The sequence below is a fragment of the Myxocyprinus asiaticus genome, chromosome 26 (genome assembly GCF_019703515.2).
Source record: "Myxocyprinus asiaticus isolate MX2 ecotype Aquarium Trade chromosome 26, UBuf_Myxa_2, whole genome shotgun sequence".
NCBI classification, from domain to species: Eukaryota; Metazoa; Chordata; class Actinopteri; order Cypriniformes; family Catostomidae; genus Myxocyprinus; species Myxocyprinus asiaticus.
Window position 1 is genome coordinate 5990378 of NC_059369.1, and position 14525 is coordinate 6004902.

The 14525-nt window shown below is 38.1% G+C and overlaps 1 protein-coding gene and 6 non-coding genes across 7 annotated transcripts in view; 4 read left to right on the forward strand and 3 right to left on the reverse strand.

The window, feature by feature from the left end:
* The window catches only part of LOC127417036 (uncharacterized), a 374311-nt gene that overhangs the window by 212842 nt on the left and 146944 nt on the right, over positions 1 to 14525 (reverse strand). The window lies entirely within an intron of this gene.
* On the forward strand, positions 2218 to 2304 carry trnay-gua (transfer RNA tyrosine (anticodon GUA)). Its single transcript is given in 2 exon segments — positions 2218 to 2254; positions 2269 to 2304. It is a non-coding gene; the product is annotated as a tRNA-Tyr (tRNA).
* Positions 2406 to 2477, reverse strand: trnae-cuc (transfer RNA glutamic acid (anticodon CUC)). Its single transcript has one exon. It is a non-coding gene; the product is annotated as a tRNA-Glu (tRNA).
* trnal-cag (transfer RNA leucine (anticodon CAG)) lies at positions 2684 to 2766 on the forward strand. Its single transcript has one exon. It is a non-coding gene; the product is annotated as a tRNA-Leu (tRNA).
* trnay-gua (transfer RNA tyrosine (anticodon GUA)) lies at positions 8355 to 8441 on the forward strand. The gene is given in 2 exon segments: positions 8355 to 8391; positions 8406 to 8441. It is a non-coding gene; the product is annotated as a tRNA-Tyr (tRNA).
* trnae-cuc (transfer RNA glutamic acid (anticodon CUC)) lies at positions 8543 to 8614 on the reverse strand. The gene has a single exon. It is a non-coding gene; the product is annotated as a tRNA-Glu (tRNA).
* Positions 8821 to 8903, forward strand: trnal-cag (transfer RNA leucine (anticodon CAG)). The gene has a single exon. It is a non-coding gene; the product is annotated as a tRNA-Leu (tRNA).

Consider the following 14525-nt stretch of genomic DNA (forward strand, 5'->3'; position numbering starts at 1 on the left):
AGATGGCTTAGGGAGTGAATTTTATATAGCTTTTAAAGATAGTTTAAGCCATATTCTGAAGGAAGTGTATGATGAGATTTTTAAGAAGAGAGAAATGAATCAAAGAGAAAAAACAGATTTGAAAAATTACAGACCGATTACAATGCTGAATACAGATCTAAAAATATTAGCAAAAATACTAGCAAACAGACTGAAGAAAGTGATGCCAAATATATTAAAGACAAATCAAGCATATGGGGTGAAAGGGAGGGTTATAGCAGATACAACAAGTAGCATAAGAGATATTATAAGATACATGAAAGAAAAAAAGAAAGATGGATATGTGATTAGTCTAGACTTTGAAAAGGCCCTTGACAGGGTAGAACATGAGTATTTATTTGGAATTTTAAAGGGTTTGGGGTTTGGGAGGAATTTTATTCAGTGGATTACAATTGTATATAGAGGAGCACTAACAAAGATCAAATGCAATGGGTTTTTAACAGAATGTTTTAAAATAACAAGATCTATAAGACAAGGATGCCCCTTATCGGCACTTTTATACTCACTTGTAGCAGAACCGTTAGGCCTGGCTATAAGAAAGGAAGGAGAAATAAGAGGTGTAGAAATGGAAGAAGGTAAGGAAGGAGAAAAATGTTTCCAATATGCAGATGACACAACAGTAGTAGTTAATGGAGTGGAGAGTGTGGAAATAGCCATGCGAGAAGTACAAAAGTTTTGTAAGGCATCAGGAGGAAAAATAAATGAAGAAAAAACTATTTTTATGAGGTCTGGGGAAGTGCCGGTTTTAACGAATATTTTTACTTTTAAAAGTAAAAAGAAGTGGGAATAACGAAGGTGAGGGATGTTTTATATGAATTTAAAGAAGGTTTTTTACCAATACAGTTCATAGTGGACACAATGGAGGAGGCAAAGGAGGACTATAATAAACAGGACATAATAAATAAGTATGAAATTATAAAAAAAAAAAAAAAAAAAAAAAAAAAGCAATACCAAAAGAATGGTTACAGAAAACTCGACAAATGGAAGAAGGACAAAAAGAAATGGAGATATACAGTATGTGAGGATAGGGGAGGAACTACACGATTTTAAAGCTTGTACTGTAAAGGTGTTTTATGGTATTTTTAGGAACAAAGTTTTTAAGAAACCTATTGCAAATGAGTATTGGTTGCAGCATTTTAAAGATCTGAAAGAAGAAAATGTATGGAGAAACATGAAAGGGGTGATTGTGGAAACAAAACTGGAGAGTTTGGAGTACCTTATAAGGCACAGAGCAATTGTTTCAGAAATGAAACTTTATAAAATTGGGATGGAGGAGAGTGCAAGATGCAAAGTTTGTCAAGAAGAAGATGAGGGGTTTTTACATTTTTTTTATACTGTAAAGAGCTGGAAGAGTTTTATGGAAAATGTAAATGGCTAATAAATGATTTGAGAGGGGAGGAGGATGGGCAAGAAACGGAGTGGAACAAAGTGGTAATGTTTGGGTGGGATAAAAATTGTAAAAACAAAAAAGGGATACATTTATTCTTAATGTTGATCAAAAGTGCAATATGGGAAAGAAGAACTGTGGCAAAAAAGAGAAAAATCTAATTGATGTATGGTGTGTTTTTAAAGGAAAGACGGAAAGATACATAGAAATGCTGTACATTTATTTTAAAAAACAAGACAAGTTGGGAGAGTTTTTTTTAAAGTGTTCACAAACAGTGTTTCTAAAGTTCTAAATGAATTTAATTGGAAGGTGCCTGTTGGGCAATGACAATTATGAAAACAGGGGAAAGGTTTTTAATGTATTTGGGTGAGATCATTTTCATATAAACAAAGTGATCTTCAAGAAGAGGATAGGTTTTAAACATTTGCCTTTGAAGGATTCTTAAAAAAAAAAAAAAAAAAGAAAAGGTCAAGCCAAGTCTTGTCCGATCTCGGAAGCTACGCAGGGTTGTGCCTGGTTAGTACTTGTATGGGAGCCTTCCTGGGAATACCAGGTGCTGTAAGCTTTTGCTTCTCCTGGATTGCTTTAACTAATACACTTCCCCCTGCCACAGCTGTGATTTTTATTCATTCATCCTTGGAAATAGGTTGGGGGGATTCATGTATTTTCGTTCATTTTGCTTGCTCTGTGGCAAATGACAGCCTGGTCCTTTTTCTAAAAAAAAAAAAAAATCAATAAAAACAAAAAACCATTAGCTCTGTGAATCAGGAACAAGCATCCAGCATACTGTGCCTTCGATAGCTCAGCTGGTAGAGCGGAGGACTGTAGATGTCGCCTTGGCCATCCTTAGGTCGCTGGTTCAATTCCGGCTCGAAGGAGTGTACTTTTTACCACTTGGAGGCACTACTTGCCTTGCCCTCAAACTCACTGCTCCTTGAACTTGTGTCAAAGATGCAGGCGTTGGATTTGCAAAAATACGTTCCCTGACCGGGAATCGAACCCGGGCCGCGGCGGTGAGAGCGCCGAATCCTAGCCACTAGACCACCAGGGAAGGGCTGCTATTAACCTCTCTGTGAGAGCATCTGAGGCCGCCTTGCAAACTATACTGAAGAGCAAGATTGGGTTTTCTACCTCCAGAAAAGAAAGTCTCTCATTTGTCCTAAAAACAAACTTTGAGGGTCGAACTCACATCCTACAGATTATGAGACTGACGTGCTGCCTAACTGAATGACCGAGGTCCTTCCCTTCTCACCGAATGTCAGGATGGCCGAGCGGTCTAAGGCGCTGCGTTCAGGTCGCAGTCTCCCCTGGAGGCGTGGGTTCAAATCCCACTTCTGACAAGGTTTTATTCTGCATTCATACTGGAACTGTCTGACCAGCATTGTGGTGTCATGTTTTCTACTTTCATTGTAAAGGCACCGGCTGTAATTTTGCTTGAGCCCCTGAGCACTGAAAATAGGAGTTATCGTTCTTTCCAAGCTTTGGTTTGTATGTGTGTGTGTGTTTGTGGCTTTTTTTAACGATTACTAGGTAACTAGCACTTTTCAAGCACACCACCTCAATGGGCACCCTGTCACTCTGGAATCAGCAAAATGCAGGCCACTGGGCCAAACAGACAGCGGGCCAGTGACGCAATGGTTAACGCATCTGACTACGGATCAGAAGATTCTAGGTTTGACTACTGGCTGTCTCGGTTGGCTTCTATTTTTTTGCACTCCCTGACTCCCACGCCATTACAATGCCATGTCCCCCTGGAACCATTAGCTCTGTGAATCAGGAACATGCAGTCAATATACTGTGCCTTTTTTAGCTCAGCTGGTAGAGCGCAAGTCTGTAGATGTTGCATTGGCCATCCTTAGGTCGCTGGTTCAGTTCCGGCTCGAAGGAGTGTGCTTTTTACCACTTGGAGGCCCTACTTGCCTTGCCCTCAAACTCACTGCCGCTTGAACTTGTGTCAAAGATGCCAGCGTTGGATCGACAAAAACACATTCCCTGACCGGGAATCGAACCCGCTTCAAATCCCACTTCTGACAAGTTTTTCCTCTGCGATCATCCTGGAACTGTCTGACCAGCGTTGTGGTGTCACATTTGCTACTTTCATTGTAAAGGCACTGGCTGCAATTTTGCTTGAGCCCCTGAGCACTGAAAATGGAAAAGATACAGAAATGAAGAAAGCATTCGAAAAGAGGAATTATTTGAAAGAAGCAACGGTGACTGTTGATTTGGAAGGAGCGAGAGCTGAGGACATAATCAAAGCGGTCACAGAGAGAATCGGAGGAGGAAAGATTTTAGCAGTTAGACCAAAACAAGCAAAGGAATATGAAGTGACTTTGGAAAAAGAGGATTATTGTGAAGATTTGATGGATGGACTGATGATAAAAGGAACAAAATGTGAAGTTAAAAAACTGCCAAACAGGGACTACGTGGTTTCCTTTATGCATTTGCCTGTTCACTTAGAGGATGAGGACATTGTAAACAAACTGAGGGGATGAGGAGTACTCCCAATCTCAATGATAAAAAGGAGGGTATATCCGGGAACGGACATTGAAGACGGCACAAGGTTTGTCAAAACCAGATTCCCAAAAGAGGTGATTTCCCTGCCATATAGCACGAAACTGGAGACGGCGGAGGGACCTCAATACTTCCGAGTAATGCACAGCCCCCAGGTTAAAACCTGGCGGTTGTGCATGAGCCCGGCTATCATGTGGTGAAGGACTGCCCAGAATTCCGGTGTTACAAGTGTGATGAGAGGGGACACATCGCGAGGGATTGCAATTCTGTCAAGTGCCCGGATTGCAGGGAGACTTTTAAATAAATGTGAGTGCTGGATGGAGAACGAGGAGGAAGAAGAGAATGGAGAAGAGCAGGTGGACAGGCGGATGGAAGAAGGAAAGAACGAAAAAGATCCAGAGGAGGAAATAGAGGAAATACAAGAAAAAGAAACAGAAGAAGAAACAAACAATGAAGAGGAGAGAGAGGAGGGAGAGGAGCAGGAAGGATAAAAAGAGAGCAAACACAAAGCGAGGAGGAAACATGGACACCAATGGAAATGACTTCAAGTATGGAATTTTTTCTGGACAGAGCTGAAAAGGAGCAACAAGGGAACAATGAACTAAACAAAGAAATAAAAAATGAAGAGATGGAAAGAATGGAGGAGGAGAGGAGAGACAGTGCGGGGAGAGGGAGAACAAGAAGAAGATCGATTAAGGTAACACCGAATTTAGAAAGTGGGAAAAAAAAGAGTGCTCAGAAAAGGAATACTTAAATGTATGAACAGATATGAAGTGTTAAAAGGACTAGAGGAGAACCACTGAAGTTATGATGTTTAAGTATTCATTGTTCTTCCTTATGGTTTTAAGAATTGGGGCATTTAATGCAAGAGGACTTTTGGACATGAACAAATTTGAGAAAGTAAAAGAAATGTGTAAAAAAGAAGCTATTGTTGTATTGCAAGAAACAAATTGGAGAGAAGATTGTATGAATGAGATTAGAAAGATGTGGAATGGGGGAATTTTATACCATAACGGTGATGGAAAGTTAGGAAGAGGAGTAGCTGTTTTAATAAGAGATGAATTGGATAAAAAAAAAAATGTAAGATTTTACATAAGGATGAGATTGGGAAATGCATGATGGTTGAAATGAAATATGAAGGGAAAGAATTTATCCTGGTAAATGTACATGCACCAACAGAGGAGAAGGAAAAGAAAGCGTTTTTTAGTGTTTTAAGAAATCTGATAAAGGAGTATAAGGAAATTGTAATTATGGGAGATTTTAACACGGTTTTTAGTAAATTAGACGTGGCAGAAGGGATGGTTTTCAAAACAGATACAGGAAGAAAAGAATTAAAACTGCTAATGGAAGAAAACAACATGATAGATGTATGGAGAGAGAGGAATGAAAAGAAAAAGGAATATTCAAGGAGACAGATTGTGAGGAATTTTATACGCCAAACCAGAAATTTGGAGAATTGTATAGAGGAAATGTGGTATGAAGAAACAAGTTTAAGTGATCACAAATTGGTTTTAATACAGGTGGATTTTAATGCAGTGAAAAGAGGGCCGGGGATATGGATTTTAAACACGGAGGTTCTTAAAAATGAGGAATATAAACTCAAAATAATGGAAATCATAGAAAAGGAAAAAGAAAATGGAATGTATGAAGATGATAAGAGAATATGGTGGGAAAACGTGAGGTACATAGTGACCAAATATTCAATCAAATACTGTGGTGCAATACAAAAAAGGGAAAAGGGAAAAGAAATAGAAATAAAGGAAGAGCTCGAAAGAGAATCAAACAAAGAGAAAAGGGATATACAAAAAATTAAAGAGATAGAAGGAACATGGAAAGAAATGAAATATAAAAGGGGCAATGTTAAGAAGCAAAGCAAAATACATAGTAGAGGGAGAAAAATGTACGAAATTCTTCTTTGTATTAGAAAAAAGAAAGGGGAAATCTGAAACAATAAAAGAAATAAAAAAAGAGAAATGGAGAAGTAGTGGAAGGGGAGGAGGACATTTTGAAAGAGATAAAAATATATTACGAGGAACTTTTTAGTGCAGAAGGAATAAAAGAACAAGAGAAAGAGGAGTTACTGAGACAAATAAAGACAAAGAGTCGGAGAAGAAGACAAAAAAGAGTGTGATCAAGAAATTGTGGAAGATGAGATAGAAAAAGCAATAAGTGAACTAAATAGAAAGAAAAGTCCAGGAACAGATGGCTTAGGGAGTGAATTTTATATAGCTTTTAAAGATAGTTTAAGCCATATTCTGAAGGAAGTGTATGATGAGATTTTTAAGAAGAGAGAAATGAATCAAAGAGAAAAAACAGATTTGAAAAATTACAGACCGATTACAATGCTGAATACAGATCTAAAAATATTAGCAAAAATACTAGCAAACAGACTGAAGAAAGTGATGCCAAATATATTAAAGACAAATCAAGCATATGGGGTGAAAGGGAGGGTTATAGCAGATACAACAAGTAGCATAAGAGATATTATAAGATACATGAAAGAAAAAAAGAAAGATGGATATGTGATTAGTCTAGACTTTGAAAAGGCCCTTGACAGGGTAGAACATGAGTATTTATTTGGAATTTTAAAGGGTTTGGGGTTTGGGAGGAATTTTATTCAGTGGATTACAATTGTATATAGAGGAGCACTAACAAAGATCAAATGCAATGGGTTTTTAACAGAATGTTTTAAAATAACAAGATCTATAAGACAAGGATGCCCCTTATCGGCACTTTTATACTCACTTGTAGCAGAACCGTTAGGCCTGGCTATAAGAAAGGAAGGAGAAATAAGAGGTGTAGAAATGGAAGAAGGTAAGGAAGGAGAAAAATGTTTCCAATATGCAGATGACACAACAGTAGTAGTTAATGGAGTGGAGAGTGTGGAAATAGCCATGCGAGAAGTACAAAAGTTTTGTAAGGCATCAGGAGGAAAAATAAATGAAGAAAAAACTATTTTTATGAGGTCTGGGGAAGTGCCGGTTTTAACGAATATTTTTACTTTTAAAAGTAAAAAGAAGTGGGAATAACGAAGGTGAGGGATGTTTTATATGAATTTAAAGAAGGTTTTTTACCAATACAGTTCATAGTGGACACAATGGAGGAGGCAAAGGAGGACTATAATAAACAGGACATAATAAATAAGTATGAAATTATAAAAAAAAAAAAAAAAAAAAAAAAAAAAGCAATACCAAAAGAATGGTTACAGAAAACTCGACAAATGGAAGAAGGACAAAAAGAAATGGAGATATACAGTATGTGAGGATAGGGGAGGAACTACACGATTTTAAAGCTTGTACTGTAAAGGTGTTTTATGGTATTTTTAGGAACAAAGTTTTTAAGAAACCTATTGCAAATGAGTATTGGTTGCAGCATTTTAAAGATCTGAAAGAAGAAAATGTATGGAGAAACATGAAAGGGGTGATTGTGGAAACAAAACTGGAGAGTTTGGAGTACCTTATAAGGCACAGAGCAATTGTTTCAGAAATGAAACTTTATAAAATTGGGATGGAGGAGAGTGCAAGATGCAAAGTTTGTCAAGAAGAAGATGAGGGGTTTTTACATTTTTTTTATACTGTAAAGAGCTGGAAGAGTTTTATGGAAAATGTAAATGGCTAATAAATGATTTGAGAGGGGAGGAGGATGGGCAAGAAACGGAGTGGAACAAAGTGGTAATGTTTGGGTGGGATAAAAATTGTAAAAACAAAAAAGGGATACATTTATTCTTAATGTTGATCAAAAGTGCAATATGGGAAAGAAGAACTGTGGCAAAAAAGAGAAAAATCTAATTGATGTATGGTGTGTTTTTAAAGGAAAGACGGAAAGATACATAGAAATGCTGTACATTTATTTTAAAAAACAAGACAAGTTGGGAGAGTTTTTTTTAAAGTGTTCACAAACAGTGTTTCTAAAGTTCTAAATGAATTTAATTGGAAGGTGCCTGTTGGGCAATGACAATTATGAAAACAGGGGAAAGGTTTTTAATGTATTTGGGTGAGATCATTTTCATATAAACAAAGTGATCTTCAAGAAGAGGATAGGTTTTAAACATTTGCCTTTGAAGGATTCTTAAAAAAAAAAAAAAAAAGAAAAGGTCAAGCCAAGTCTTGTCCGATCTCGGAAGCTACGCAGGGTTGTGCCTGGTTAGTACTTGTATGGGAGCCTTCCTGGGAATACCAGGTGCTGTAAGCTTTTGCTTCTCCTGGATTGCTTTAACTAATACACTTCCCCCTGCCACAGCTGTGATTTTTATTCATTCATCCTTGGAAATAGGTTGGGGGGATTCATGTATTTTCGTTCATTTTGCTTGCTCTGTGGCAAATGACAGCCTGGTCCTTTTTCTAAAAAAAAAAAAAAATCAATAAAAACAAAAAACCATTAGCTCTGTGAATCAGGAACAAGCATCCAGCATACTGTGCCTTCGATAGCTCAGCTGGTAGAGCGGAGGACTGTAGATGTCGCCTTGGCCATCCTTAGGTCGCTGGTTCAATTCCGGCTCGAAGGAGTGTACTTTTTACCACTTGGAGGCACTACTTGCCTTGCCCTCAAACTCACTGCTCCTTGAACTTGTGTCAAAGATGCAGGCGTTGGATCGGCAAAAATACGTTCCCTGACCGGGAATCGAACCCGGGCCGCGGCGGTGAGAGCGCCGAATCCTAGCCACTAGACCACCAGGGAAGGGCTGCTATTAACCTCTCTGTGAGAGCATCCGAGGCCGCCTTGCAAACTATACTGAAGAGCAAGATTGGGTTTTCTACCTCCAGAAAAGAAAGTCTCTCATTTGTCCTAAAAACAAACTTTGAGGGTCGAACTCACATCCTACAGATTATGAGACTGACGTGCTGCCTAACTGAATGACCGAGGTCCTTCCCTTCTCACCGAATGTCAGGATGGCCGAGCGGTCTAAGGTGCTGCGTTCAGGTCGCAGTCTCCCCTGGAGGCGTGGGTTCAAATCCCACTTCTGACAAGGTTTTATTCTGCATTCATACTGGAACTGTCTGACCAGCATTGTGGTGTCATGTTTTCTACTTTCATTGTAAAGGCACCGGCTGTAATTTTGCTTGAGCCCCTGAGCACTGAAAATAGGAGTTATCGTTCTTTCCAAGCTTTGGTTTGTATGTGTGTGTGTGTTTGTGGCTTTTTTTAACGATTACTAGGTAACTAGCACTTTTCAAGCACACCACCTCAATGGGCACCCTGTCACTCTGGAATCAGCAAAATGCAGGCCACTGGGCCAAACAGACAGCGGGCCAGTGACGCAATGGTTAACGCATCTGACTACGGATCAGAAGATTCTAGGTTTGACTACTGGCTGTCTCGGTTGGCTTCTATTTTTTTGCACTCCCTGACTCCCACGCCATTACAATGCCATGTCCCCCTGGAACCATTAGCTCTGTGAATCAGGAACATGCAGTCAATATACTGTGCCTTTTTTAGCTCAGCTGGTAGAGCGCAAGTCTGTAGATGTTGCATTGGCCATCCTTAGGTCGCTGGTTCAGTTCCGGCTCGAAGGAGTGTGCTTTTTACCACTTGGAGGCCCTACTTGCCTTGCCCTCAAACTCACTGCCGCTTGAACTTGTGTCAAAGATGCCAGCGTTGGATCGACAAAAACACATTCCCTGACCGGGAATCGAACCCGCTTCAAATCCCACTTCTGACAAGTTTTTCCTCTGCGATCATCCTGGAACTGTCTGACCAGCGTTGTGGTGTCACATTTGCTACTTTCATTGTAAAGGCACTGGCTGCAATTTTGCTTGAGCCCCTGAGCACTGAAAATGGAAAAGATACAGAAATGAAGAAAGCATTCGAAAAGAGGAATTATTTGAAAGAAGCAACGGTGACTGTTGATTTGGAAGGAGCGAGAGCTGAGGACATAATCAAAGCGGTCACAGAGAGAATCGGAGGAGGAAAGATTTTAGCAGTTAGACCAAAACAAGCAAAGGAATATGAAGTGACTTTGGAAAAAGAGGATTATTGTGAAGATTTGATGGATGGACTGATGATAAAAGGAACAAAATGTGAAGTTAAAAAACTGCCAAACAGGGACTACGTGGTTTCCTTTATGCATTTGCCTGTTCACTTAGAGGATGAGGACATTGTAAACAAACTGAGGGGATGAGGAGTACTCCCAATCTCAATGATAAAAAGGAGGGTATATCCGGGAACGGACATTGAAGACGGCACAAGGTTTGTCAAAACCAGATTCCCAAAAGAGGTGATTTCCCTGCCATATAGCACGAAACTGGAGACGGCGGAGGGACCTCAATACTTCCGAGTAATGCACAGCCCCCAGGTTAAAACCTGGCGGTTGTGCATGAGCCCGGCTATCATGTGGTGAAGGACTGCCCAGAATTCCGGTGTTACAAGTGTGATGAGAGGGGACACATCGCGAGGGATTGCAATTCTGTCAAGTGCCCGGATTGCAGGGAGACTTTTAAATAAATGTGAGTGCTGGATGGAGAACGAGGAGGAAGAAGAGAATGGAGAAGAGCAGGTGGACAGGCGGATGGAAGAAGGAAAGAACGAAAAAGATCCAGAGGAGGAAATAGAGGAAATACAAGAAAAAGAAACAGAAGAAGAAACAAACAATGAAGAGGAGAGAGAGGAGGGAGAGGAGCAGGAAGGATAAAAAGAGAGCAAACACAAAGCGAGGAGGAAACATGGACACCAATGGAAATGACTTCAAGTATGGAATTTTTTCTGGACAGAGCTGAAAAGGAGCAACAAGGGAACAATGAACTAAACAAAGAAATAAAAAATGAAGAGATGGAAAGAATGGAGGAGGAGAGGAGAGACAGTGCGGGGAGAGGGAGAACAAGAAGAAGATCGATTAAGGTAACACCGAATTTAGAAAGTGGGAAAAAAAGAGTGCTCAGAAAAGGAATACTTAAATGTATGAACAGATATGAAGTGTTAAAAGGACTAGAGGAGAACCACTGAAGTTATGATGTTTAAGTATTCATTGTTCTTCCTTATGGTTTTAAGAATTGGGGCATTTAATGCAAGAGGACTTTTGGACATGAACAAATTTGAGAAAGTAAAAGAAATGTGTAAAAAAGAAGCTATTGTTGTATTGCAAGAAACAAATTGGAGAGAAGATTGTATGAATGAGATTAGAAAGATGTGGAATGGGGGAATTTTATACCATAACGGTGATGGAAAGTTAGGAAGAGGAGTAGCTGTTTTAATAAGAGATGAATTGGATAAAAAAAAAAATGTAAGATTTTACATAAGGATGAGATTGGGAAATGCATGATGGTTGAAATGAAATATGAAGGGAAAGAATTTATCCTGGTAAATGTACATGCACCAACAGAGGAGAAGGAAAAGAAAGCGTTTTTTAGTGTTTTAAGAAATCTGATAAAGGAGTATAAGGAAATTGTAATTATGGGAGATTTTAACACGGTTTTTAGTAAATTAGACGTGGCAGAAGGGATGGTTTTCAAAACAGATACAGGAAGAAAAGAATTAAAACTGCTAATGGAAGAAAACAACATGATAGATGTATGGAGAGAGAGGAATGAAAAGAAAAAGGAATATTCAAGGAGACAGATTGTGAGGAATTTTATACGCCAAACCAGAAATTTGGAGAATTGTATAGAGGAAATGTGGTATGAAGAAACAAGTTTAAGTGATCACAAATTGGTTTTAATACAGGTGGATTTTAATGCAGTGAAAAGAGGGCCGGGGATATGGATTTTAAACACGGAGGTTCTTAAAAATGAGGAATATAAACTCAAAATAATGGAAATCATAGAAAAGGAAAAAGAAAATGGAATGTATGAAGATGATAAGAGAATATGGTGGGAAAACGTGAGGTACATAGTGACCAAATATTCAATCAAATACTGTGGTGCAATACAAAAAAGGGAAAAGGGAAAAGAAATAGAAATAAAGGAAGAGCTCGAAAGAGAATCAAACAAAGAGAAAAGGGATATACAAAAAATTAAAGAGATAGAAGGAACATGGAAAGAAATGAAATATAAAAGGGGCAATGTTAAGAAGCAAAGCAAAATACATAGTAGAGGGAGAAAAATGTACGAAATTCTTCTTTGTATTAGAAAAAAGAAAGGGGAAATCTGAAACAATAAAAGAAATAAAAAAGAGAAATGGAGAAGTAGTGGAAGGGGAGGAGGACATTTTGAAAGAGATAAAAATATATTACGAGGAACTTTTTAGTGCAGAAGGAATAAAAGAACAAGAGAAAGAGGAGTTACTGAGACAAATAAAGACAAAGAGTCGGAGAAGAAGACAAAAAAGAGTGTGATCAAGAAATTGTGGAAGATGAGATAGAAAAAGCAATAAGTGAACTAAATAGAAAGAAAAGTCCAGGAACAGATGGCTTAGGGAGTGAATTTTATATAGCTTTTAAAGATAGTTTAAGCCATATTCTGAAGGAAGTGTATGATGATATTTTTAAGAAGAGAGAAATGAATCAAAGAGAAAAAACAGATTTGAAAAATTACAGACCGATTACAATGCTGAATACAGATCTAAAAATATTAGCAAAAATACTAGCAAACAGACTGAAGAAAGTGATGCCAAATATATTAAAGACAAATCAAGCATATGGGGTGAAAGGGAGGGTTATAGCAGATACAACAAGTAGCATAAGAGATATTATAAGATACATGAAAGAAAAAAAGAAAGATGGATATGTGATTAGTCTAGACTTTGAAAAGGCCCTTGACAGGGTAGAACATGAGTATTTATTTGGAATTTTAAAGGGTTTGGGGTTTGGGAGGAATTTTATTCAGTGGATTACAATTGTATATAGAGGAGCACTAACAAAGATCAAATGCAATGGGTTTTTAACAGAATGTTTTAAAATAACAAGATCTATAAGACAAGGATGCCCCTTATCGGCACTTTTATACTCACTTGTAGCAGAACCGTTAGGCCTGGCTATAAGAAAGGAAGGAGAAATAAGAGGTGTAGAAATGGAAGAAGGTAAGGAAGGAGAAAAATGTTTCCAATATGCAGATGACACAACAGTAGTAGTTAATGGAGTGGAGAGTGTGGAAATAGCCATGCGAGAAGTACAAAAGTTTTGTAAGGCATCAGGAGGAAAAATAAATGAAGAAAAAACTATTTTTATGAGGTCTGGGGAAGTGCCGGTTTTAACGAATATTTTTACTTTTAAAAGTAAAAAGAAGTGGGAATAACGAAGGTGAGGGATGTTTTATATGAATTTAAAGAAGGTTTTTTACCAATACAGTTCATAGTGGACACAATGGAGGAGGCAAAGGAGGACTATAATAAACAGGACATAATAAATAAGTATGAAATTATAAAAAAAAATAAAATAAAAAAAAAAAGCAATACCAAAAGAATGGTTACAGAAAATTCGACAAATGGAAGAAGGACAAAAAGAAATGGAGATATACAGTATGTGAGGATAGGGGAGGAACTACACGATTTTAAAGCTTGTACTGTAAAGGTGTTTTATGGTATTTTTAGGAACAAAGTTTTTAAGAAACCTATTGCAAATGAGTATTGGTTGCAGCATTTTAAAGATCTGAAAGAAGAAAATGTATGGAGAAACATGAAAGGGGTGATTGTGGAAACAAAACTGGAGAGTTTGGAGTACCTTATAAGGCACAGAGCAATTGTTTCAGAAATGAAACTTTATAAAATTGGGATGGAGGAGAGTGCAAGATGCAAAGTTTGTCAAGAAGAAGATGAGGGGTTTTTACATTTTTTTTTATACTGTAAAGAGCTGGAAGAGTTTTATGGAAAATGTAAATGGCTAATAAATGATTTGAGAGGGGAGGAGGATGGGCAAGAAACGGAGTGGAACAAAGTGGTAATGTTTGGGTGGGATAAAAATTGTAAAAACAAAAAAGGGATACATTTATTCTTAATGTTGATCAAAAGTGTCTCTGTTGTGGATATAACCTGATCTCTCAAACGGGTGAATATTCATAAAGCTGCAGGTCCAGACGGCATTCAGGGCTGTGCTCTCAGAGCATGCGTGGATCAACTAGCGGGTGTTTTAATGGACATTTTCAATCTCTCCCTCTCCCTGTCTGTGTTTCTTACATGCTTTAACCCTCTGGGGTCTGAGGGTGTTTTGGGCCCTGGAGAAGTTTTGACATGCCTTGACATTTGTACTTTTTTCTGTTGCTAAAAAACATATTAATGGCTAAAGTCTGATAACACTGTATTCAGCACAAACTGGGCTACAATAATATGTGAGCAACATGTATGTATATGTTTGTATTTTTGAGAAAATAACGTTTATGTGTGGTTTTTGAAAAAACAAAAATGTTAAGTCACTGAAATAAGGCCATATAACACAGACTAAACTGGATCTTGTAGCCTAGAATTTTTGCTACAAAATGATGTGAAAACCATCCTGGTCACTCATTCATATAAAAAAATATTTTCATTTAACTTTTGTAAGACACTTTTAGTGTTAGAAAGGCCATATGTGAGGAGGCGTGGATGATCATGAATATTGATGTGATTCACACCTGAGGAGACAAAGACCCCTCCCCTGGGCCTATCAATGAGGAATGTGACTGAGAGAGAATGAATGTGAGGAGACTTAATGATTGCATGTATTGTTTGCAGCTTATTCACAAAA